General features: G+C 35.7%; 1 long non-coding RNA gene across 1 annotated transcript in view; it reads right to left on the bottom strand.

Moving 5' to 3' along the window:
- Positions 1–25518, bottom strand: part of LOC131836582 (uncharacterized) — a 70174-nt gene that overhangs the window by 5181 nt on the left and 39475 nt on the right. Inside the window, exon 3 of the long non-coding RNA XR_009355685.1 lies at positions 19133–19238. This is a non-coding gene — a long non-coding RNA (uncharacterized LOC131836582). The remainder of the gene's footprint in view (positions 1–19132; positions 19239–25518) is intronic.

The raw sequence follows: 25518 nt of genomic DNA, 5'->3' as shown, positions 1-25518 counted from the left end.
TCACATAAGTTCCCATCAAAATCTTTACAACCTCCATCTACTTGCTGGTTCTTTTCTTTCTTAAAATATATGATATTTCTTCTTCATGATGGAGGAATCAAATATTTATGGAACAGCCTGGGTATATAACCAATGTTGACAAACACTATTCCTATATAAAAATGTATTCTAAATTCCAGAGATTCATAAAATAGGAATTTCTTCTAATTTGGTTTTAAAATTATGAAAAACTCTATAAAGAAAATGAACCCAAAGTTAAAGTGTGTGTGTGTGTGTGTGTTTCCTAATGGAGACCAGGACTTCTAAGCAGATCTGCTCACAAAATAGAGTAGAATCTGTTGATACAGTGGAGGAAAATGTTAAAATTAACCTGCTCAAAGAGGTTCTGATTCTCTTCAAACATATTTGTCTTCTCAGTTATACATGTGACATATAAAACAGACCCAGCCATAGAAGCCTATGAATTAGCATTGGCAATATATGCAAATTACTAGTTTATGTTATTTACCAAAATGGAATGTTGAAAAGGCAGCTCAATGGGGAAAGGGTAGTCATTTCAACAAATAGTATGGAAACAACTGGACATCTATATACAAAAGAATGCAACTTGATCCACAATTCATACCTTTCATAAAAATTAACCTGAACTGAACTATAAACATAAATATAAAAACTAAAACTATAAACCTCTGGAAGAAAATATAGGAAAAAATCTTGAAACCTTGGCTTAGTTAATGATTTCCTAGAAATGATACAAAAAGCATGACACACAAAAGAAGAAGCTGATAAGTTGAACTTCATTAAAATGAAAACTTCTGCTCATCAAGACACTATAAAAAAATTAAAAAGTAAACCACAGACTGGTAAAAAATATTTCTAGCACATGTATCTGTTAAAGGGCTTGAATCCAAAATATATAAAGGACCTTCAAAATGCAACAATAAGAAAACAAACAACCCAATTAAAAAATTAGCAAAAGATTTAAACACTTCACCAAAGAAGATATACAGATGCCAAAGAAGGTCTTTCAAAGATGTCCAACATCATTAGTCATTAGGTAAATGTAAATTTGAACTATGATGAGATCTATATCCATTAGCTTGACTTAAAACAAAGAAAAAAAAAAAAACCTGATAATACCAGCTGCTGACATAGATGCAGAGCTATTAGAACTTTCATACATTGCTGCTAGACACGAAAAATGGTTCACACACTTTGGAAAGTTTGGTAGTTTTTTAGAAAGTTACACATGCCCTTATAAGTACAAAAGAAATGAACATGTGTTCAAATCAAAATCTAATGTAAATGTTTATAGTAATGGCTTGATTCATAATCACCAAAAACTATTAAAAACTATATGTCATTTTACTGGTAAATGGATCAACAAGCTATGGTACATGCAAACAATGGAACAACACTGAGCAGTAAAAGAATAAAGTACTGGTACACACAGCAGTTTGGGTGAATGTATTGTGCTGAGTGCAAGAAGCCAGGCTCAAAAGAGTACATACTCTATGGCCTTCTGGAAAAGGGGAAGCTATAGGGACAAAGAAAAGGTGGATTGCAGCCAGGATCTGAGTGTCAGGGAAGAGTTGATGACAAAAGGACACCACAAAACTTTTGGAGCTGATAGAGATCCTCTACATCTTGACTTCTGTGGTTGTTACATGACTATATGCTTTTTCCAAAACTGTACACTAAAAAGAGTGGATTTTACTGTCTATGAATTATAACTTAATAAACAAATAAAATAATGAAGGGGAAGAGCAAGATGGTGGAGGAATCCAAGACCTAAATTTCCTTTGGTCCTAGGAAATCAGCTAGATAGTTATCAACCCATTCTGAACACCTAAAAACTCAACAGAAGATTGAAGAATAGCAGCAATTCTATGAAAAGAAAACCTACCACTCTCTGGAAGGTAGAAGGTACAGAGAAGTGAGTACGAAGCCATAAATGGGAAGAGAGATCATGGGGAGGAGGGGCTGGCTCCCAACAAGCAGTAGAGCAGCAGAGCACAAAATCGGGACTTTTAGAAGTCCGCTCAACTAAGAGACGTCACTCCAGAGGCTAAGCCAGCGGGGTGGAGCCCTCACAGGGACAGTGTGGTCTCAGGTCCCTCAGGGTCACAGAAAGACTGGGGGTGCCTGAGTGTGGCAGAGCTCCCAGGTATTGGAGTGGGGAAGCCAGTTACAGAGACAGAACCAAGAAGTGGGCTCTCAGCTCGGGGTTGCCATAAACCATGATCCAGGGCACAGTTGGACCACTACTCTTCAAGCAAGGATCCCACAAGTGACAGATCCAGGGAGACTCACCTCCCCCCGCCCCACTCCCAGGGGAGTGGCATGGGAGTACACTGCAGGAATCTCCTGGATTTGGAGACTCCAAATGGGGCCATGTGCCAGAGATGGAAATACTTGGTCACAGTCTAGGTGAGCTTGGAGCACGGCCAGAGACCAGGGAAATAGGAGAGTTGACTGATTTTTCTCTGAGGGCACACTGAGCAGTGGGGCCCTGAGCTCTTGAATCCTCCAGACCAGAGATTTGAAGGCTGCCACCTTCATTCTCCTCCTCCAAAGCTATACATAAAGCGTTTAGGACCGGGCAAATTACTTAGCCTGGCCCCTGGCAAGGGTGGTGCATTCCACCTCAGGCAAAGACATTGAGAATCATTGCAACAGGCCCCTCCCTGAGAAGATCAACAAGAACATCCAGCCAAGACCAAGTTTACCAATCAATAAGAACTGAAAAACTTCAGAGCTACGGGGATACAGCACATAGAATTCATGGCTTTTAATTCTTTAGTCTTCCAAAGTTAATTTTTTTTAGTTTTTTTTTCTTATTCTATTGTTTAAATTTTTCCTCTTTCCTATTTTAACCTTTTTAAAACTATTTTACTTATGAATACTTCTTCAAAAAGCTTTCCAATTGTCATTGTTATAGTCATATTTTATCCCTTCATTGTATTTAACCTTATTTTTTATATACATATAAGTTTTTCTTTAAAATTTTGGGATACAGTTTCCTCTAACAATCAAAATATACCCTAAATCTAGTGTATGGTTTTGTTCTAATCTCTAGCCTAATCAAATTCTCTCCTTTTTTTTTCTTCTTTCAACCAACTTCTTATCAATTCCTTTTTTAAAATCTTTTTTAATTTTCATTTTTACAGTATCTTTACAGTCATATTTCATCCCTCCATTGTGCTTACCCTTATTTTTGTGTGTATGTGTGTGTGTGTGTATATATATATATATATATATATATATATATATATATATGTATATGTATATATAAAGAAAGGAAGGAAAGAAGAATATATTCTTCTTTACTTAAAATTTTTGGAGGCAGTTTCTTCTAACAGACCAAAATACACCCAAAATCAAGTGTGTGGCTCTGTTCTATTCACCAGTCTTCTCCCCCTCTGTTTCAGGTCTCTTCTGATTTGATTAATGAATATTTTTCTGGGGACATTGCTACCCTTTTAGTATTTTGTTCTCTCATTTTTCTATTCTTCTCTGGATAAAATGACAAGGTAGAAAAACTCACCTCAAAAAAAAAGAATGAGAGGCAGTACTGGTGGCTAGGGACCTAATCAATATGGACATTAGTAAGATGTCAGAACTAGAGTTTAGAATGACAATTATAAACATGTTAGCTGGGCTTGAAAAAGCCATAGAAGATACTATAGAATCCCTTTCTGAAGAAATAAAATCCCTTTCTGGAGAAACAAAAGAATTAAAATCTAAACAAGTTGAACTCAAAAAAAGCTATTAATGAGGTGCAATAAAAAATGGAGTTTCTTACTGCTAGGATAAATGAGGCAGAAGAGAGAATTAGTGATATAGAAGACCAAATGATGGATAATAAAGACTCTGAGAAAAAGATAAATAACTACTGAACCATGATGGGAGAATTCAAGAGATAAATGATACCATAAGCAAAACAATATTAGAATAATTGGGATCCCAGAAGAAGAAGAAATAGACCGGGGGGGGTGGGCAGAAGGTATATTGGAGCAAATTATAGCAAAGAACTTCCCAATATAGTGAAGGGAACAAGCATCAAAACCCAGGAGGCACAGAGAACCCCCTCAAAATCAATAAAAATAGGTCAACACCTTGTCATCTAATAGTAAAACTTATAAGTTTCAGAGACAAAGAGAAAATCCTGAAAGCAGCTTGGGACAAGAGGTCTGTAACATACAATGGTAAAATTATTGGATTCACAGCACACCAATCCACAAAGACCTGGAAGGTCAGACAGGACTGGCATGATATATTCAGAGCACTAAATGAGAAAAATATGCAGCCAAGAATACTGTATCCAGATAGGCTGTCATTGAAAATAGAAGGAAAGATAAAAAGCCTAAGGACAAACAAAAACTAAAAGAATTTGCAAACACCAAACCAGCCCTACAGGAAATATTGAAAGGGGTCCTCTTAGCAAAGAGAATGCCTTAAAGTAACAGACCATAAAGGAACAGAAACAATATTCAGTAACAGTCCCCTTACAGGCAATACAGTGGCATTAAATTCATATCTTTCAATAGTTACCCTGAATGTAAATGGGCTAAATGCCCCAATCAAAAGACACAGGGTATCAGAATGGATTAAAAAAACAAGACTTATTGATATGCTGTCTGCAAGAAACTCATTTTAGACCCGAAGACACCTCCAGATTTAAAGTGAGGGGGTGGAAAGCAATTTACCATACTAATGGACATCAAAAGAAAGCTGGAGTGGCAATCCTTATATCATATAAACTAGATTTTAAGCCAAAGACTATAATAAGAGATGAGGAAGGACACTCTATAATACTTAAGGGGTCTGTCCAACAAGAAGATCTAACAATTTTAAATATCTATGTCCCTAACATGGGAGCAACCAATTATATAAACCAATTAATAACAAAATAAAAGAAACACATCAACAATAATACAATAATAGTAGAGGACTTTAACACCCCCTTCACTGAAATGGACAGGTCATCTAAGCAAAAGATCAACAAGGAAATAGAGGCTTTAAATGACACACTGGACCAAATGGACAGATGGACCAGATGGACATTACAGATATATTCAGAACATTCCATACACATTTTTCTCTAGTGCACATGGAACATGCTCCAGAATAAATCACATCCTGGGTCACAAATCAGGTCTCAACCAGTACCAGAAGACTGGGATCATTCCCTGCATATTTTCAGACCACAATGCTTTGAAACTAGAACTCAACCACAGAGGAAAGTTGGAAAGAACTCAAATACATGGAAGCTAAAGAGCATTCTACTAAAGAATGAATGGGTCAACCAGGAAATTAAAGAATTTTAAAAATTCATGGAAACACATGAAAATGAAAACACAACTGTTCAAAATCTTTGGGACACAGCAAAGGCAGTCCTGAGAGGAAAGTATATAGCAATACAAACCTTTCTCAAGAAACAAGCAAGGTCTCAAACACACAACCTAACCCTACACCAAAAGAAGCTGGAGAAAGTAGAGCAAATAAAGCCTAAACCTAGCAGGAGAAGAGAAATAATAAAGATCAGAGCAGAAATCAATGAATTTGAAACCAAAAGAAGAATATAACAGGTCAATGAAACTAGAAGCTTTTTCTTTGAAAGAATTAATAAGATTGATAAACCCCTGGCCAGACTTATCCAAAAGAAAAGAGAAAGGACCCAAAAAATAAAATCATGAATGAAAGAGGAGAGATCACAAGTAACACCAAAGAAATACAAACTATTAAAGGACATATTATGAGCAACTATACACCAGCAAATTTGACAACTTGGAAGAAATGGATGCATTCCTAGAGACATATAAACTACCAAAACTGAACCAGGAAGAAACAAAGAACTTCAACAGACCCATAACCAGTAAAGAGATTGAAGCAGTCATCAAAAATCTCCCAAAAAACAAGAGCCCAGAGCCAAACAGCTTCCCAGGAGAATTCTACCAAGCATTTAAAGAAGAATTAATTCCTATTCTCCTGAAACTGTTCAAAAAATAGAAATGGAAGGAAAACTTCCAAACTCATTTTATAAGGTCAGCATCACCTTGATCCCAAAACCAGACAAAGACCCCATCAAAAAGGAGAATTATAGGCCAATATTCCTGATGAACATGGATGAAAACATCCTCACCAAAATACTAGCCAATAGGATCCAACAGTACATTAAGAGGATTATTCACCATGACCAAGTGGGATTTATTCCTGGGCTGCAAGGTTGGTTCAACATCAGCAAATCAATCAATGTTATACAATACATTAAGAAAAGAGAGAACAAGAACCACACGATACTCTCAATAGATGCTGAAAAAGCATTTGACAAAGTACATCATCCTTTCTTGAACAAAACTCTTCACAGTGTAGGAATAGAGGGTTCATACCTTAATATCATCAAAGCCATCTATCAAAAACCCAAAGTGAATATCATTCTCAAAACGGAAAAACTGAGAGCTTTCCCCCTAAGGTCAAGAACAGGAAAGGGATGTCCACTATCACCACTGCTATTCAACATAGTACTAGAAGTCCTAGCCTCAGCAGACAACAAAAAGAAATAAAAGGCATCTGAATCAGCAAAGAAGAAGTCAAATTCTCACTCTTTGCAGATGATATGATACTTTATGTGGAAAACCCAAGAGACTCCACTCCAAAATTGCTAGAAATCATATAGGAATTCAGTAAAGTGTCAGGATATGAAATCAATGCTCAGAAATCAGTTGCATTTCTATACACCAACAACAAGACAGAAGAAAGAGAAATTAAGGAGTTGATCCCATTTACAGTTGCACCCAAAATCATAAGATATCTTAGAATAAACCTAACCAAAGAGGCAAAGAATCTATACTCAGAAAACTATAAAGTACTCATGAAAGAAATTGAGGAAGACAAAGAAGTGGAGAAATGTCCCACGCTCATGGATTGGAAGAATAAATATTGTGAAAATGTCTATGCTATCTAAAGCAATCTGCACATTTAATGCAATCCCTATAAAAATACCATCAACTTTTCTCAAAGAAATGGAAAAAATAATCTTAAAATTTATATGGAACTATAAAAGACCCCAAATAGCCAGAGGAATGTTGAAAAAGAACACCAAAGTTGCCATTATCACAATTCCAGACTTTAAGCTCTATTACAAAGCTGTAATCATTAAGACAGTATGGTATTCGCATAAAAATAGACACATAGATCAATTGAACAGAATAGAGAGCCCACTGTGAAGTGTGTAAACCTGGTGATTCACAGACCTGTACCCCTGGGGATAAAAATATATGTTTATAGAATAGAGAGCCCAGAAATGGACCCACAACACTATGGTCAACTAATCTTCGACAAAGCAGGAAAGAATGTCCATGGAAAAAAGCCTTTTCAACAAACGGTGTTGGGAAAATTGGACAGCCACATGCAGAAGAATAAAACTAGACTATTTCCTTATATGACACACAAAAATAGACTCAAAATGGATGAAAGATCTCAATGTGAGACAGGAATCCATGAAAATCCTTGAGGAGAACAAGGGCAGTAACTTCTTCAACCTCAGCAATAGCAACTTCTTCATAGAAACATTGCAAAGGAAAGGGAAGCAAGGGCAAGAATTAACTACTGGGACTTCATCAAGATAAAAAGGTTTTGCACAGCAAAGGAAATAGTCATCAAAACCAAAAGACAACCAACAGAATGGGAGAAGATATTTGCAAATGACATATCAGATAAAGGGCTACTATCCAAAATCTCTAAAGAACGTATCAAAATCAACACCCAAATAACAAATATCAAGAAATGGAAAGAGGGGGCGCCTGGGTGGCTCAGTTGGTTGGACAACTGCCTTCAGCTCAGGTCATGATTCTGGAGTCCTGGGATCAAGTCTTGCATCGAGCTCCCAGCTCCATGGGGAGTCTGCTTCTCCCTCTGACCTTCTCCTCGCTCATGCTCTCTCTCAAATAAATAAATGAAATCTTTAAAAAAAAAAAAAAAGAAAAGAAATGGACAGAGGACATGAACAGACATTTCTGCAAAGAAGACATCCAAATGGCCAACAAACACATGAAAAAGTGCTCAACATTACTCGGCATCAGGGAAATACAAATCAAAACCACACAGATACTACCTCACACCAGTCAGAATGGCTAAAATTAACCAGTCAGGAAATGGCAGGTGTTGGTGAGGATGCAAATAAATGGGAACCCTCCTAAACTGGTGGTAGGAATGCAAGCTGGTGCAGCCACACTGGAAAACAGTATGGACGTTCCTCAAAAATTTGAAAATAGAGCTACCCTATGACCCAGTAATCACACTACTTTAGGTGTCCACCCTAAAGATACAGTGTTTATAGTGGCAATGTCCACAATAGCCAAACTATGGAAAGAGCCTAGATGTCCATCAACAGATGAATGGATGAAGAAGACGTAGTATATATCTACAATGGACTACTATGCACCCATCAAAAATTAAATCTTTCCATTTGCAATGACATGGATGAAACTAGAGGGTACTATGCTAAGCGAAATAAATCAATCAGAGAAAGAGAACTATCATATGATCTCTCTGATATGAGGAATTTAAGAATCAGGGCAAGAGGTCATGGGAGAAAGGGAGGGAAAAATGAAACAAGATGGGACCAGGGAGGGAGACAAACCATAGGAGACTCTTCTTTTTTTTTTTTTTTTTTAAGATTTTATTTATTTATTTGAGAGAGCATGAGAGGGGAGAAGGTCAGAGGGAGAAGCAGATTCCCCACAGAGCTGGGAGCCTGATGCAGGACTCGATCTCGGGACTCCAGGATCATGACCTGAGCTGAAGGCAGTCGACCATAAGAGACTCTTAATCTCAGGAAACAAACTGAAGATTGCTGGAAGGGAAGGGAGGGGCATGGAAGGGATAGAGTGGCTGTATGATGGACATTGGGGTGGGTATGTGCTATGGTGAGTGCTGTGAATTGTGTAAGACTGATGATTCACAAACTTGTACCCCTGAAACAAATAATACATTATATGTTAATAAAAAAGAAAAAATACAATAATATAAGTGAAAGTATTCAGTTTTGTGTTTTCTTTCAGGATGCAGATAGAATTAAAATTACAAAGTCTTATATTTTTGCAGTTCATATGTATAAAATCATGTAAACTGTCATAGTTACCCAAAACATTAACAATGGTTATCATTGGGTAGCAGAATTACAGATGCATTTCTCTCTTTCCTTATCTCTGCTTTCTAATTCTCCTACCACAGACATATGCAATAAGAACAAAGATGTAAATTCATTCTTACCAATATCATTAGTTTTGGACATATAAATAATTACTTTAGTACAAAAAGAATGTATTTAGATCATCTTGTCCCAAGTATTGTTAATGGACAGCTAAAACAAAACTGGAATAATTAAAGGGAACACAAAATATTTATGCAAATACTTTTACATAACAACCAGAATCAATAAATAAAGACATACTACTTTTTAAATCATGGCCAAAGAAATTGTGTCCTTCCAAGCTTCAAAATTGGGATGTATTTCTTAAAAAGGTGCTCTTCACCATGAAATCTACCTTCTGCTTCTTGCCTCCACCTCCCATAGTGGTAAATTACATAGATAATAGGATGTGCCCACACACTGCACCTTGGCAAGAATTATCAGAACAAGCAATCAACATATCCTATAGTTTAACATTCTTTACAAATATGAAAATCATACTAAAATAAATTTGAAGCCTATTTTGAAAGCATATTTTAAAATTTTATGGTACTCTACCAAGTGAGGATGCATTGAGAAGTAATTTCAAAATGATTTTTGTTTACCATCCTTAAGTCAAAATCAAGACGAAGAGAAGAAAATCAAAATCAAACAGGTGTAACTGCCTGGATTACAGAATTTACATTGGTAAACAGAAGCAATTCATTGATTCACAGAATATTAGAGTTTTCAGAAAATCCAAAAGATCCACTCATCAACCTCCTATATATTGTTACATTGCTTCATTTTAAAAAAGTAGGAGGGGAGCCTGGATGGCTCAGTTGGTTAGCATCCAACTCTTGATCTCAGCTTAGGTCTTGATCTCAGGTTTGTGAGTTAACGCCCCCACATTAGACTCCTCACTGGGCATGGAACCTACTTGAAGAAAATAATTAACGCAGAGAAAATAAGTGCTTTGTCCCAAGTCTCACACCGCATTAGGGCAGCTAGACTGAAAAAGGTCTCCTAATTCTAGTGTACCATGAGAGGTGAAAAAAAGCCCCAACGTAGAATGGAGAAGTGAACTGTGAAAGCGTAATATCACCCTCCATTTTACTACGTGCTATTTGAAGAACAAAGTTATTTCTATTAATGTTGACTGGCTGACTTGTATTTTTTAAACTGGAAGAAGAGAAAGCTAAGCTTGTAAACAGCCATAGCAGATGATATTTCTTTGGGGAGGTGTTTTTTTACTATCGAGTAAGCACTGCATTATTTCTGGTACATTCCAGAAGTACTAGTGTTGATAAATTATACTACTATGCTTGCAGCCACTCTCTAACAATATTTGTAGTCAACAAGTTGGCTCACATAATAAGAAAAATGGGAGTGGGGAAAGAAAAGAAGACATGCTACTAATCCTAAATCCTAAACGTGTCAAGAATCTTCTGGGATTTATTAGGGTCAAGAAGTTGCCTTAAGGATCCATTTAAGATAATTCCAAAGCTAAATGGTGTGTAGATATCCTTGCCTCAGAAATTGTTCGTCAATTGGATCAGCATAATTTGGTGCTGGTCTCAAGACATTCAGCATAATTTTTTAATTAAAAAAATTTTTTGATGCAGGAGTAATACATGCCAAATGTTTTTTAATAAGAAAATGATTTAGAAAAGTATTTTGAAGAAGAAAATAAAAATAACACATAATCCCACCATGCCAAGATAGCCATAGTTCAATTTCTGTGCACTTCCTTCCAGACTGTTTTTTGTTTATGTATGTGTGTGTATTTGTGTATGAGTTTATAAACATTAATTTAAATGCAAAATTAATATATAATGTTATTTTGTAGTTACACTTTTTTACTTAAAACTAAAATCATAGAAATTTATTTTCATGACAACAAACACAGATTCACATCATTTTAAATGTTAGACAAGTCCTTGTAAATAACTATTTAGGTTGATAACAGATTTTTATAAATCAAAAATGTTATCTGATAAAAACTGACATATCATTAGTTACTTGATAATTATTTCTTTTGTAAAAAAAAATATGGAAGTGAAATAACCAGATAAAGGAATATATACCTTTTTAATATTTTTTTGCATATATGAAAAAACTGCCCTCTAAAGAGATTGTGCCAACTTATACTACCATTAGCAGCATATAAGACTGTCAATTTCCCTACTCCTGTATCAAGAGTAGATGTTATTTTTAAATACTTTTTTCATTCTGAGAATGAGAAAATGATTATTTTTATTTCTGTTTAATTATTAATGAAATGAACTATTTTTCATATATTTATTGGCCATTGCTTCCCCCCCCCCTTAACTTGTCTTTGTCTGATTTTCTATAGGGGTGTTTATAAGTATGAGAAATTTTATTTGCCATAAGATATGCACAAGAATTCTGATTGACATTAGGATAATGGTAGCTATCTGAATCTAAATCTTGGCACACACTCTCCCTCAAATCATAAGATCAAAAAGAGGAACAAATAAACCACACATGACCCAAGAGAGAGAGAATACTTCAAATTATTCACAAGTAGAGAAATAAGTACTAAATTCCAACAAAATTATTTGGAATACTGTTTTGGAATTTGGAATACTAAATTCCAAATCAAATATTAGATTTCCTGCTGTCACTACAGGCCAACTGATATGAAGAGTAGTAGAAAGTAGTCTTAATATGCTCTCTGGGAAAAGGAAGAGATGAACAGAGGACATCAATAAAACAAAGACAAAATCCCTCTGACAAGGAGAAAGTCCAACACTAAGCTCTAAAATAGAAAACATAAATCTGGTACTTGATGGACCATAGCACCAGTTACATAAAAATTCAGCAAAACTGGAGGTGGCAGTCTTGATGAAACATTACTTGTGGAAGAAAAAAGATAGGGAGGAAGTACCCTTCTGAGATGTGGAAGTGAAGGAAAAGAAGTAAGACAAAAAAAGTAATGATTCTGCATAAATAAAAGAGAATCACAAGGCATGCCAAAATCTCACAATGTTGTCCATTAAAAAATTGCATTTCACTATACCGACAGATGTTCTTGAATTAGGAACTCTCTATGAAATATCTTTAAATAGGAAAAATAAAAACAAACCTATTCAGGGACTCCTGGGTGGTTCAGTTCATTAAGTCACTGCCTTTGGCTTGGGTCATGATCCCTGGGTGTTGGGATGGAGTTCCGTGTCAAGCTCCTTGCTCAGCCGGGAGTCTTCTTCTCTCTCTGCCTCTGTCTGCTACTCTACCTGCTTGTGCGCTTTCTCTCTCTCTCTCTGACAAATAAATAAATAAATAAAATCTTAAAAAAAAAAAAGACAAATCTATTCAAGCTGCCATAGTAAGAAAACAGAACATGCAACTCAGAACATTCCACCTGATGAGAATTCTCCACAAGGGAACTACAAAGTGGAAGAAAATCATAACAAAACACTCTAAATGGAACTAAATATTCTCAAGCATTTATTTGCAATTAAAGTTTACTTAGTATCAGAAATCTGAAAATGATGCATGAAAATGGACAAAAAGGGAAGAAGTGGAACAAGAGTTAATTGAATGTGAGAAAAACAAATCTGAAGGAAAAGAAAAAAAAAAAAAAAACAAGAATGGAGAATAAACTGTAAGGTACCAAAGGAGAATATTTTCAAATGAAGAATGGTAGGAAAACAAAAAATAATAAAAATAACATAAGCAAAGAGAGAAATAAAAATAATCAGAGAGAAACTGATTAATTAGAAGACTAGCAAATATGATCTAATGTAGGTATAATTGGAGACCCTAAAGAAGAAAAAAATAATGTTTTCAGAGAAAATATATATATCAAAAGGATCCACCGCATACCTAAGAAAGTTGATTCAAAAATGGTTAATTCTGAGAGTATCTGCCCTTATTTTGAAGGAGGGTAAAGCCAATTAACTTTACCATTGTTAAGTATGAAGGGAATACAAGGAGATGGGAGAAAAACCTTAATACAAAAGAGGCGAGAGAAAGAGAGAAAAAGGACAGAAAATGTAATGCAATATAGAGCATGATAAGGTTAGAAATAAACCCAAATTTATCAGTAATCTCAATACATCAAAATGTACTAAACACCCCAATTAAAAAACAAAGGTGGTCAAACATTTAAAAACATTTAATACTATTCTTTATATAATATTTTAAGATTTTTATTTATTTATTTGACAGACAGATCACAAGTAGGCAGAGAGGCAGGCAGAGAGAGAGAGAGGAGGAAGCATGCTCCCCACTGAGCAGAGAGCCTGATGCGGGGCTCGATCCCAGGACCCTGGGATCATGACCTGAGCTGAAGGCAGAGGCATTAACCCACTGTGCCACCCAGGTGCCCCTGTTTTTACTTTTTAAATTAAATAAATATATTAGAAATGCTAAAAGAGTTTGTTAAGATAACTAAGTTTTTAGAAGACAATATAAAAAATCAATTACACTTTTATACACTGCAGCAATCAATTAGAAAATGTAAATTTTAAAAAGCCACCATGTGTAATAGCTAAAAAACATAAAAATATTAAATATTTAGAGATACATGCAACAAAAGATGATCTTTTATTGACAAAACTCATTGCAAGACATTAAATGATTAGACATACAAAGCATGTGATAGAGATTTTAATGATTGCCAAATGCATTCCTATTTTCAATGAAATGTTTATTAAATTCTCAATAGAGTTTTCCATGAAACTTGAAAAAGCTGACTTTTTTTTTTTTTAAGCCTTTATTTATTTATTCAACAGAGAGCGAGACAGTGGAAGAGGGAGAAGCAGGCTTACCGCTGAGCAGGGAGCTGGATGCGGGGCTCAATCCCAGAAGCCTAGAATCAGGACCTGAGCAGAGGGCAGATGCTTAATGACTGAGTCATCCAGGTGCCTCCTCAAAAGCTGATCTTTAAAAATATATGAGATGCACCAGGGTGGCACAGTCAGTTAGGCATCTGACTCTTGGTTTCAGCTCAGATCATGATCTCAGGATCCCCATCTCAGGACCCACATGTGCTTCCAAGCTCAGCGAGGAATCTGCTTGTACCTCTTACTCCCTATTTGCCCTTCCCCCTGCTTATTCACACTCTCTCTCCCTTATCTAAAATAAATAAATAAAATCTTCAAAATAAAAAGTATATGGAGGAGTGGTGCCCGGGCGTTTCAGACAGTTAAGTGGGCTGACTCTTGATTTCAGCTCAGGTCATGATCTCAGGGTTATGAGAAAAAGCCTTGCACTGGGCTCCCCAGGCAGCAAGGTGTCTGCTTGAGATTCTCTCCTTCTGCTCATCTATGCATGCACTCTCTCTAAGATAAATAAATAAATCTTTTTTTTAAAAAAAAGTATACGGAAGAATAAAGGGCTAAGTAAACAAACAAAACTAAGACACTCCTAAATAATAACAAAGTAGGTGATCTTATATTATCAGATATCAAGACAACATAAAGCCATACTAATGAAGACAGAAGGATGTTGGTGCAAGAATAGCCAGGTAGACCAATGAAACTTTATTAAAATAATGAAAATTCCATTTATGTTTAAGCATGGCAGATCAGGGAAGAAAAGATGGACTAAATTGGCTGTTCATATAAGAAAAAATTGATTTGGTTATTTACCCTTAACAACTCAAATATCTATTTTAGGTGGATTAAAGTCTTACATAGGATTAGAAAAACTATAAAACTTTTTAAGATAATAAGGAGAAATTCTTTATGACCTCAGGTTGAAAAATATTTCTTAAGCAAAACTCAAAATATATATAAAGATATGGGAGAAAAAAATGATAAATTTGACTATTATGAAATTAATTTTTTTATTCATCCAAAACCACCACAAAAAGGATGAAAAGATAAGCCACATATTGTATTGGGAGAAGACATGTATAGCACATATAATTGACAAAAGTTTAGTATTTTAACTACATAAGGCATAAAGGAGTCCTACAAAGACAACTCAATAGAAAAATGACTCAAAAAAAAAAAAAAAAAGAAAGAAAAGAGAAATGAGTCAAATATATGAACAGGAAGAGGAAACACAGATGCTTCATAAACGCTTAACAAAAAAAAGAAAATTCATAGAGAGAGACAAAGAAAATGTCAACCTCATTAGAAGTCAGGGAAAAGCAAATTAAAAGCAAATTAAAAAGCAAATTAAAAGCAAAATAAAACACCATTCCACATACACCAGATTGGTAAATATTTTTAAGTTGGTTAATACCAAACAACAGCACGAGAGACTAGGCTGGCATTACCTAGTAAAGGTACATTACTAGAGGTAGAATATACATTCTGTGACTCAGCAACTCCAAGAGAAACACTTGTACATATATGCTCAGGAGACAGGAATTGTCTCAACAGTATTGTCTCAAATGCCCATCACAATAGATAAATAGACTGCATTTTTAGACAATGGACTACTATACAGAAGCGAAAAATGAAGAAATTACACTGACTAGCATCCCCATAAATTAGTATTATTTCACCTTATTTAAAGCTCATATATAGGCAAAATGGAATGATATATTGTTTAGGGATGCTTAAACAGGTGCTAAAAAAAAAAAAAAAAACAAAGAAAAGCAAGAGAATAATGAGCACGAAGTAAAAGACAGTGGTTACCTCTTGATGGAGAAAGTAAAAGATGTTTTTGGCAAGGGACACATAGTAATCTTATAAGTTATTAGTAATATTCTATGTCTTTATCTAGGTGTTGGATACACTAATGTTTATTTTAAGTTGTACATACATGCTGTAAGCATGTGTGCATTATATCTGCTACAATTAAAAATCAAAAGGAAAAGATTATAGTGAAAGCTCCATTTGGGGCTGCCTTCCCCTGGAATGTTAGCCAGATGAAATTTTTAACATTTTCAACTTATAGCTCTTGGAAATTAAAACCAAAACAGGCAAGCTCTAAGCCTCAGATTTCAGACCAGCTGGATGAGTGATTTTGCATGTGCTATCTGCTTTGGTTATTTAAGTGACAGATTTTCTTTATCTGCCATGAGAAATTCATTTACAAAGTCAGAAGGCACAAAGCTGCATTTGACTAATAAAATGCTCTGTGTGTCTCATCTTCTCATTCCTTGGTTATTTGCTATTGTTGCACAACTCCTGGGAGGACAATTTTACCAGCACCTGTGTGTACCAGCATCAGTATCTGATGCATTTTAGTGGGGGTTAATTTATATCAAACTCTAAACGAGCTGGGCCAACTCTCTGATTCACAAATCAGTGAACAGACTCCAGAGTAATTCCACCCAGCAGGGGAGAGAGAGAGAGAGAGAGAGATTGATTCATAAGCAATAGACAAATTATCGATAGGGAGATGGTGGGAAAATAGGAAAATACATACATTAAATAAATGGGAGAGAAAGGCAGAGAGAGAATATTTTGATGGAATTTTAATGTATATTTTCATGTCAGCTCTAAGTATATGACAAACTAATTCAAAATCAATATAATTTGAGTTCTTGGGTCCATCCATACCTGAAGTAGGATTCTACCCCAGGACCATTCAGTTTTATCAGTCCAAGAAAGTTTCTCATTTTCCTAAGGTAACTAAATTTTGGATTTCTGTTTTTTAAATAATAGACATCCTTATAGCACAGTGTCACCAAAGAACACTGAATGCAGTGTAACAGTGAAAGATTTGTGGAATGCAACATACTAGTTTCAGAGGCTTACAAGAGTCACAGAAAAAACTGCATTTTGTTGCAGAAAAAGTCAAATCTGCAGCAATCCGGACACTAAGCAACTGGTGAGGGTGTGCAGCAGACATATCTATTTAATGAGGAAAGGACAGTCAGATTTAAAATCACACCTCTCAGCCCCTCAATCAGAGAATTCTTTCAATATTTGCACACATAACATCTTCACTGCCAAATCAATAAAATGTGATTTTGATATGGACCTGTGTGGATAATTTTTTGTTTCTCATGTATCATTCTTTGAACCAGCCAGTGGCTCCACCCTGGAAATGAGAAACCCAAATAGAGAATATGGGTCCTCCTCCTTCCTTCCATGTTTTCTGAAGAGAATAGAAAACAGCTCCACCTAAGGAATGAAAACTTAAAATGCCTGCGAAATAAGAGCTCACAGATTGAGGAAGAGACAGGAGGGAGAGGTATTAGGTTTGGCCAAGACTTTCAATTAATGTAATCCAGATGTTGGTCTAAAATCTAGATAAGGTTGTCTTAAAACCCCCTTTCCATCATTTGTGGAAAGTCCAATGCCGTTCCCCAGATTTCTGTGAATTGCTGGATCCCTTATGTTCCTAAGGTCACCTACAGAATTCCTTCCAGTTTGGGATCATCTTCTCATCTTCCAATCTGGAAGGATATCAGCCACTTTTTATGATTTCTACACAAAGCAAACAAGCAAAGTCTGTGAGTGTGACAATCTGTCAACACAAAATGTTGTTCTTTAAAGTCATTCTTCATTCCTCCAAGCTGCTCCTCCTTCTCTTTACCCCTTACCCCATATCCTCAGCCACAGCTCTGTTCAGTTCAAGTACAAAACCAGACATTTATCTTTTTTGTTGCCTGGTTTACAGCTAATCCACACTTCTCATTATTTACCCTAAGGTTTGTTAAATGTTTTCCTGCACAAAGCAACCAAAAGAATTTTGGTTTCAAGTGTTAGATAATAAAGTTTGTCACCATATTACAAAGGACCAAAGAGAGCATTGGAAGTGTCCCCAAAGAAGGGCAATTTCTCTGTCCCCAATTAATGGCACATTTGTGGAAGAGGCAGAGGCTAAAGGGATGTGCAAGGCCCTCTTCTCTAGGGACTCAAGTCTGGAGAGCATACCAAGAATTGGTTCCCAAACCAAGAGTGCTAGAGCAGAGGACAGGCTAGACACTGAAGACACCCAAAGAGAGTTTACAAGACTTTGTGAAACTCTCAATCTCTTTATGTATTCCACAGGTCTAGGCTTGTTGATCCTATTTTTTTACTCGTTAAATCTTTTTCTAAAACACATTTTGGGAAAAAAAATAATAAAACATCCTTTGGAGCTGATGGTGATAGGGAAGGAGGATGGAGAGCTTAAGTTTACCTCATGTTTAGATATACTTTTAAAAAGGAATTATCTTTACAATCTCCAATGAATCTCATCTTTCCCTCAAATCCATATGCCCAGTGATGGCAAAAGAAAAAAAAGCATATTTGTCTGTTAAACTATCCCAGCCTCTTTTGGTCTAAAACAGCTGATAGTAGATTAATTATTCATTTAATTCAAAGTTCAAACTCTCTAGCAGGGCTGAGTGTTTTTCTCAGGATGCCTTTCCCCATCCTCCTTCTCTCAAGATTGTGTGGGCAAAAGTTACATAACTTTGTGGGGGGGCCAGGAGGAGGGACTTCAGGGCTGTGGATCTTCTCCAAAAAGTAGAGAAACTCATCTTGTGCCTGGAGGTGCAGCTGGTTTCACATGGTTCTTTGAGCATCAGCCTGGTGCTCTTTGATCCCTATCATGGACTCCAGCTGGAAGTCTCTGCCATTTATGATCTCCTACTCCTAGCTCTTCTACTCTCAAAACTTTTGCATCTCCTCAAGGCAAGCAAGAATATCATGTCCTTTCCATGTTTTTTCCATGCTGTAGGACAAGGAAACTAAGAAACCTTGACTTGCCAAGTCTCTTCCTAAACACTCCAAGCAGCTATTTCTAGCCCCAGTGTCAGCACTGACCTGAGAGTCAGAAGGACTAGAAGTATTGAACAGTGGAAATGATCTCAGAAATCACCCAGCCCAAACACCTCGATTCAAATCTATCGTTGACATATAGAGCACAAAGGAGAGAGACGGAGGAAAAGTAGTCTTGGGGAGATTCAAAGAAAACCCTTTAATGCTCAGTCTTGAAAGATGAATAGGGTTTGCCAGATGAACAAAGATAATGAAAACATTATCACAATAACAGCAGCAAGATAATCCCTTCTTGGTTCTGCCCTACCCCACCCACCTTTTGGGATTCACAGAGCTCCTCCACCAATTCTGAGAATGTCAAGGAAGGTCTCATGGTTCTTCCACACCAATCTTCTGTCTCTGTAGTGGCCATCCTTGCTGTGCTGCATAACAAGACAATACACATGAAAAAGAAAATCACATTTATCAACAATGTCAGGTAATAGAAGATTGGCCATTCCATGACTAAACTCCAAGTGAGCAGTGATAAGTTCAGAGAAAGTAGTCGCCTGGCTTCTCCAACCTCCCTGCCTCTAACCTTAGCAAAGTCTCACCCACTCCATGCCCCTATATCCCAGCTCTGCAAAGAAGCCATGGATACAAGATTCTTCTTCATCTCTTAGCTCTTCTCACCAACCCAGGGAGGAACATCATCATTGTTGCAATTTCCCAATAACTATAGAACTTTCAAGTGTGAAGTTTTCTTTAAAACAAACAAACAAACAAACCACCAAAAATATTTAAATGCCTAAAGACATAGAACTACAAGTCTTCAGATATGGGTTCTAGTAACAAGTCTATTCTAATTAACTGGGTGACTTTAAACAGCTCCCACACCCATGCTGCTGCTTGGTGTGCACATCTGTAAAATGAGGACATTAGATGATCACCTCCAAGGCCTCTGTAGGTCCAAAATTGGGTGGTCTCAAGTTTTTACTATAAAAGTATTAAAAGGACTAACATCTTTGTCATCAACTGCATTTTGGATTTAATTACCATTGATTCTTACTATTTCATGCAATTCCAGGCCACTGGCATGTCATAGGAACATGAAAGTATCTGAAATGATTGACTTCTCCTATTCTTTTTTACCAACTCTTAGGACAAACAAAATCCATAGTAACACAGGCATTCAAATAGTTTTGACTTTTTGTCAGAAAATATCCTAATTATAAGCATATAGTGTAAGTATAAAGCATTTCCTATGTTGTCTTTACTTGGAGCACCTCCCATAATTCATGCTAGCAAGATACTTTGAAAATATACATGTGTTGGAATTTGACTCAAAATAACTGTCTTTCATGGTTTACATTGACTACAAAGGGATTTAACTGGTAAGATGTACGTGTTTTGGGTGCCCTCTATGTGCTTTTACAAGTATTATTTTCTCTTTGATGATTTAAACCATATGTTGAGGTATTTAGAAGATTATTTTATCAGGAATCCTCCAGTTTGAAAAAAAATACCAGCGCAAAGCCCTCAAGTTTATGCAAGATGTGTAGGCACACATGCACACACACACACACACACACACACACGTGGGTGTAAATCATCCTTTGTCCTCCAACAGTTGGACTGCCATATTGATAAATAGAACCTGTCACATTAATTTAATCATGAATTGCTCTGAAACATTGTTTTGATACAAATAAAAATTCTGTAGAATGATGGAATGTGTTAACCTTTTAACAAATGAATGTTTAATGACTGTGAAAAAAACATAAATAATAAGAAACAAAAATTACGGGATTTGGTAAATTTATCCTTTAAGTTTGCAAAACTTGTAAAATATTTAGGGGAAACAATATTATACTTCAAATAACTCCCTTGGAAAGCATAGACTCTAGTAAGATCCTGCTAGGGATCTTGCCACCAAATAAATTTTAAAAATTCAGTGTCTCTAAGATGTGCAAATAAACAAACAAACAAAAACGAAACAAAAAAAATCACCCAATAAAACTTCATTAACAACTATTATGTACTTTTAAAAAAACATATTATGTACTTAAACATAAGCATCTGGCATAGCCACTTGTTTCATCTTTTTTGCCAATTCTAATCAACAAACAGGAAGTTCAAGAATGCTGTCTTGAGAGGGATTTGAGATTGCATCTGGGATCAGAGTCCCGATTGATTATTTATGTCTGCAGTGAGAGAGAAAATAGCAGTGGCCACGTAAGTGCTGCACATGTTCACACATCTCCATAGGCAGCTACGCCCTGACACCCTGTGTGGTGCTGGAAGGACAGTCATCCTGTCACACAGCTTTCATCAAGTCACTAACCTTTCCAGAATTTAACATTCCTCCAGATTATACTTTAGATCAACAGGAGGAAATGTGTTCCATTTACTCATTTCTCATATTGATATCAATCTTAACTCCCATGTAACAATCCTTTTCGGTTTTATCTTTTTTCATTGCCTTTCCTATGTTCTCTTAGCACCCCAAACAAAAACAGTAAAAAAAAATGAATCTGAGCAAAACACAGGCAGAAGAAGCAGGGACCATATTAGCTTTCACGATAAAAATGAAAAAGCCTCCCACATTGCACAATTTTATTTACGTAAGATTTATTTTGGAAAAGGGAAACCTGTAAGAAGAGAGATAAAATCAGCAGTTACTAAGGTCTGGGGGTAGGAGGAGGAGATTGACTACAAAGGGGCATTAAGGAACTTAATGGGGTGATGGAAATGTTCCATATCTTTATTGTGGTGGTGGTTATGCAAACTTATTTGTCAAAACTCACTGAACTGAATACCCAAAAAGGAGGAATTTCACTCTACGTGATTATACCTCAGTAAAGTTGGTTTAAAAATAAAATTAAAATCCCTGACTAATTTGGGGGCACCTGGCTGGCTCAGTCAGTAAAACATGGACTCTTGATCTCAGGGTCATGAATGCAAGCTCCATGTTGGGTGTAGAGATTACTTTAGAAAACAAAATAAAACAAAACAAAACCTTTGAATAATTTGAAACATAAAATCTAACAGTAGTAAGATAAGTAAGTAGATCTTGCCTGCATACAGATATACATAACTTGTCTTTTACGTATTTAAGTTCAAATAATAATCTAGTGTAAGGCTGCTCTTTTTTTCTTCAAAAATTTATGAGTGGCAAGAACATTTACACTAGACTTGCACAAGTTTTTGCGGAATCGAGAGGGTTCCTTTCAAAAAAGTCAAGATCACATCACCTCAACCTTTTCTCCTGCAGTAAAATTCATTAGTTGAAATGTCAGCAAAACATAGGTATGACAGATCCTTCTTCAAGCAGTTGGCCTCTGCCAACCATTCTTCCAGTTGCAGTATATTTGCAATTAGCAAGACAGATGAGTTCTCTCAGCCTAGACTTCCAATTCCCCAGAAACAATGTAACAACGGGTTCTTAAAATCCTCCAAATTACAAATGAAATAACCCATTTAAGATCATTAAACTTCTGATCTGTCAACACAAGGAAATGAAGGACCAAATATTGCAAACGATTATTAGCACACTACATAACAGAAACAAATTATTTTGTTAACTTGGTTTATTAACATTATTGTAATACAAAATTATAGTTTCCATGGTTAGATTACCCAGAAAATTCAGGAAATGTTAGATAAACTTTTCATTCTCCTCACTTCCAGTGAGACTTTTAAATTGCTTAGGTGTTAAAAATGTGCACATTATTACTAAAAATAAAAACTCACTGTAATTACTAATGAATTTTATGGAAGTATACCCAACTTTTCAGTAGATTTTTAGACAAATCACTTCTTTGGGCTGTCATTATCCTTTTCTGTTATCTTATCATAATACTTATGAGCTTAGTTACTATAAAACTGTAGAAGTTACAGTAACCTATTTAAATTATGTGGTAAGGAATTCCAAATGTTTTGAGCTATCAGTTGATTTTGAAGACCAAGAAAAAACTGTGATCATTACCTAATTAAAGTAGCTTCTTAACAAATGCAGAATGATATTTTAAATATTTTGTTTTGTTTTGTTTTTATGAGTCTGGTTTTGTTTTGTTTTGTTTTAGATTCCACATGTAAGAGAAATCATACAGTACTTGGCTTTCTGTGTCTGACTTAATTCCTTTAGTATAATGCCCTTAAGTTCCAACGATAGTATCTCAAATGGCAAGATTTTATTCTTCTTTATGGCTGCAAAATATTCATACACACATACACACACACACACACACACGTGCATATATAATGATGTTGAGCATCTTTTGGCCATTTGTATATCTTCTTTGGAAAAATGTCTATTCTTATCTGCCCATTTTTAATTAGATGGTTTGTCCTTCTGCTATCAGTTGTGTCAGCTCTTTATATATTCTGGATGTTAGCCTCCTATCAGATACATGATTTGCAAATCATGATCCACGTCAAGTAGCTTACTGCCTGTTCCCCACCGGCCCCCCAGGATTTTTATGGTTTCAGGTCTCATGTTCATATCTTAATCCAGATGAGTTAATTTTTGTGCATGATGTAAGATAGTGGTCCAGTTTCATTCTTTTGCATGTGGCTATCTAATTTTCCCAAGACCATTTATTGAAGAGACCATCTTTTCTTCGTTGTGTGTTCTTGGCTCCTTTGTCAAAATTAATTGGCCATATATATGTGAGTTTATTCCCAGGCTCTCTATTTTGTTCCATTGATCTACATATCTGTTTTTATGCCAGTACCATACTGTCTTAATTACTATAGCTTTGTTAAATATTTTGAAATCAGGGAGCATGATACCTCCAGCTTTGTCCTTTCCCAAGATTTCTCTGGTTGTGAGGATTTTTTATGGTTCAATACAAATTTTAGTATTGTTTGTTCTATTTCTGTAAAAAAATGTCATTAGAGTTTTGATAGGGACTGCATTGTATCTGTAGATTGCTTTGGGTAGTATGGACATTTTAATACATTTAATAACTATTTTCTTCCAATCCATGAGCATGGAATATCTTTCCATTTATTTGTGTCTTCTTCAATTTCTTTCATTAATATCTTATAGTTTTCAATATATAGGTCTTTTACTTTCTTGGTTAAATTTGTTCCTAAGTGTTTTATTCTTTTTGACACAATTATAAATGGAATTGTTTTCTTAATTTCCCAAAGCAAAGGGATTACTAGCAAGAAGATTGAATCAGTAATCAAGAACCTCCTGGCAAACTAAAGCCCAGGACCAGATGACTTCATTTGGTGAATTCTACCAAACATTTAAAGAAGAATTATTACCAATCCTTCTCAAACTCTCCCCCAAAATAGACCCTACCTAAATTTTATGGTAAGAAATTTTAAATGCTTCAGGCTATGAATTGATTCTGAAGAACAGAAAGAAACTGTGATAATTACCTAATTAAAGTAGCTTCTTGCCAAATGGAGAATGGCCTGATTTTTAAATGTGTTTTTAATTCTGTTCTTTCAACAGAAAACAAAACAAAACAAAAAATGCAACTACTTAATGGCCTTATGACTTCACTTCTACACCAAATTGTTCTGTTTTGTCTTGTTTTATTTTATATTTTTTTTAAGTAATAAAAGAAGCAGATAAGAGCACTGGCCCATAAGTTTAAATGTTATTTGTGTATAATGATGAGCATAAAAATCTAAAATCATTTTCAAATTGTAATATCTCCTCAAAATTTGCCTCTCCTCAAAATTCTAAACAAATTCTTTAATAATAATTAGTTCCCAGTACTTTTAGGTTTTACAAAGACAAATAGTGTACTTCTCAGAAAAAGACAGTTCACCAACAGGATATAACAACTGAGCATGAAACACATCCACAAATGTTAAAATACAGGCTTCTCAATGGACAAGTAGTGAAAATTCATTAGCTAAGCAAAGGGAAAGACCTGAGAATTTTCTCGAGTTTCCAACTCCTGCTTATAGGTGCCATGTTCTAAAATGTTTCATTACACTGCTTCCAAAGCAAATCTTTGGAATAAGTATAGCATTGTGTCTGTGATACTATGCTTCACTATGGGACAAATAACTCAGAGGAAAGATATTTCAAATTCTTTAAGCCTTATCTATAAAATGGAGTTTGTGTGTATCCTATAGTGTTGTTGTAAGGATTAAATGAAATAACACAGGTAAAACTCTCAGAACAGCACCTAGAACATAGTGAGCCTCTGTTATTGTTATTGTTGCTGTTGTAATAGTAGAAATAGCTCTTGAAGCATCTACTATTTTCCAAATAATAATATATATATTAATATTTTAATCTCTGCAAAGTAATGTGTTTTTTCTACCAGGAGAAAATGGAGTTTAAGAGTTTAAGTAACCTGAGGCACCTGGGTAGCTCAGTTGGTTGAGCAGCCAACTCTTGGTTTCAGCTCAAGTCATGATCTCAGGGTCTTGAGATGAGCCCCACAAGGGGCTCCATGCTCATTGCAGAGTCTACTTGAGGTTCTCTCCCTCTGCCTCCACCCCCAAGTTCATGCTTTCACTCTCTCTCCCAAATCAATAAATAAATCGTTTTAAATCTTTTAAAATGATTTTATTTATTGATTTGAGAAGAGAGAGAGAGAACATGCACACACATCGAGGGATGCAGGAAAAGTGGGTGGAGGGGTGGAAGAAGGGGAAGAGGGACAAGTAGACTCCCCTGGGAAAGTGGAGCCCAAGGTGGGGCTCTATCCTGAGATCATGTCCTGAGCTGAAACCAAGAGTCAGAGG

The sequence above is a fragment of the Mustela lutreola genome, chromosome 7, assembly GCF_030435805.1.
Source record: "Mustela lutreola isolate mMusLut2 chromosome 7, mMusLut2.pri, whole genome shotgun sequence".
NCBI lineage: Eukaryota > Metazoa > Chordata > Mammalia > Carnivora > Mustelidae > Mustela > Mustela lutreola.
The sequence above is the reverse complement of the archived record's forward strand: the minus strand, read 5'-3'. Positions and strand labels throughout refer to the sequence as shown.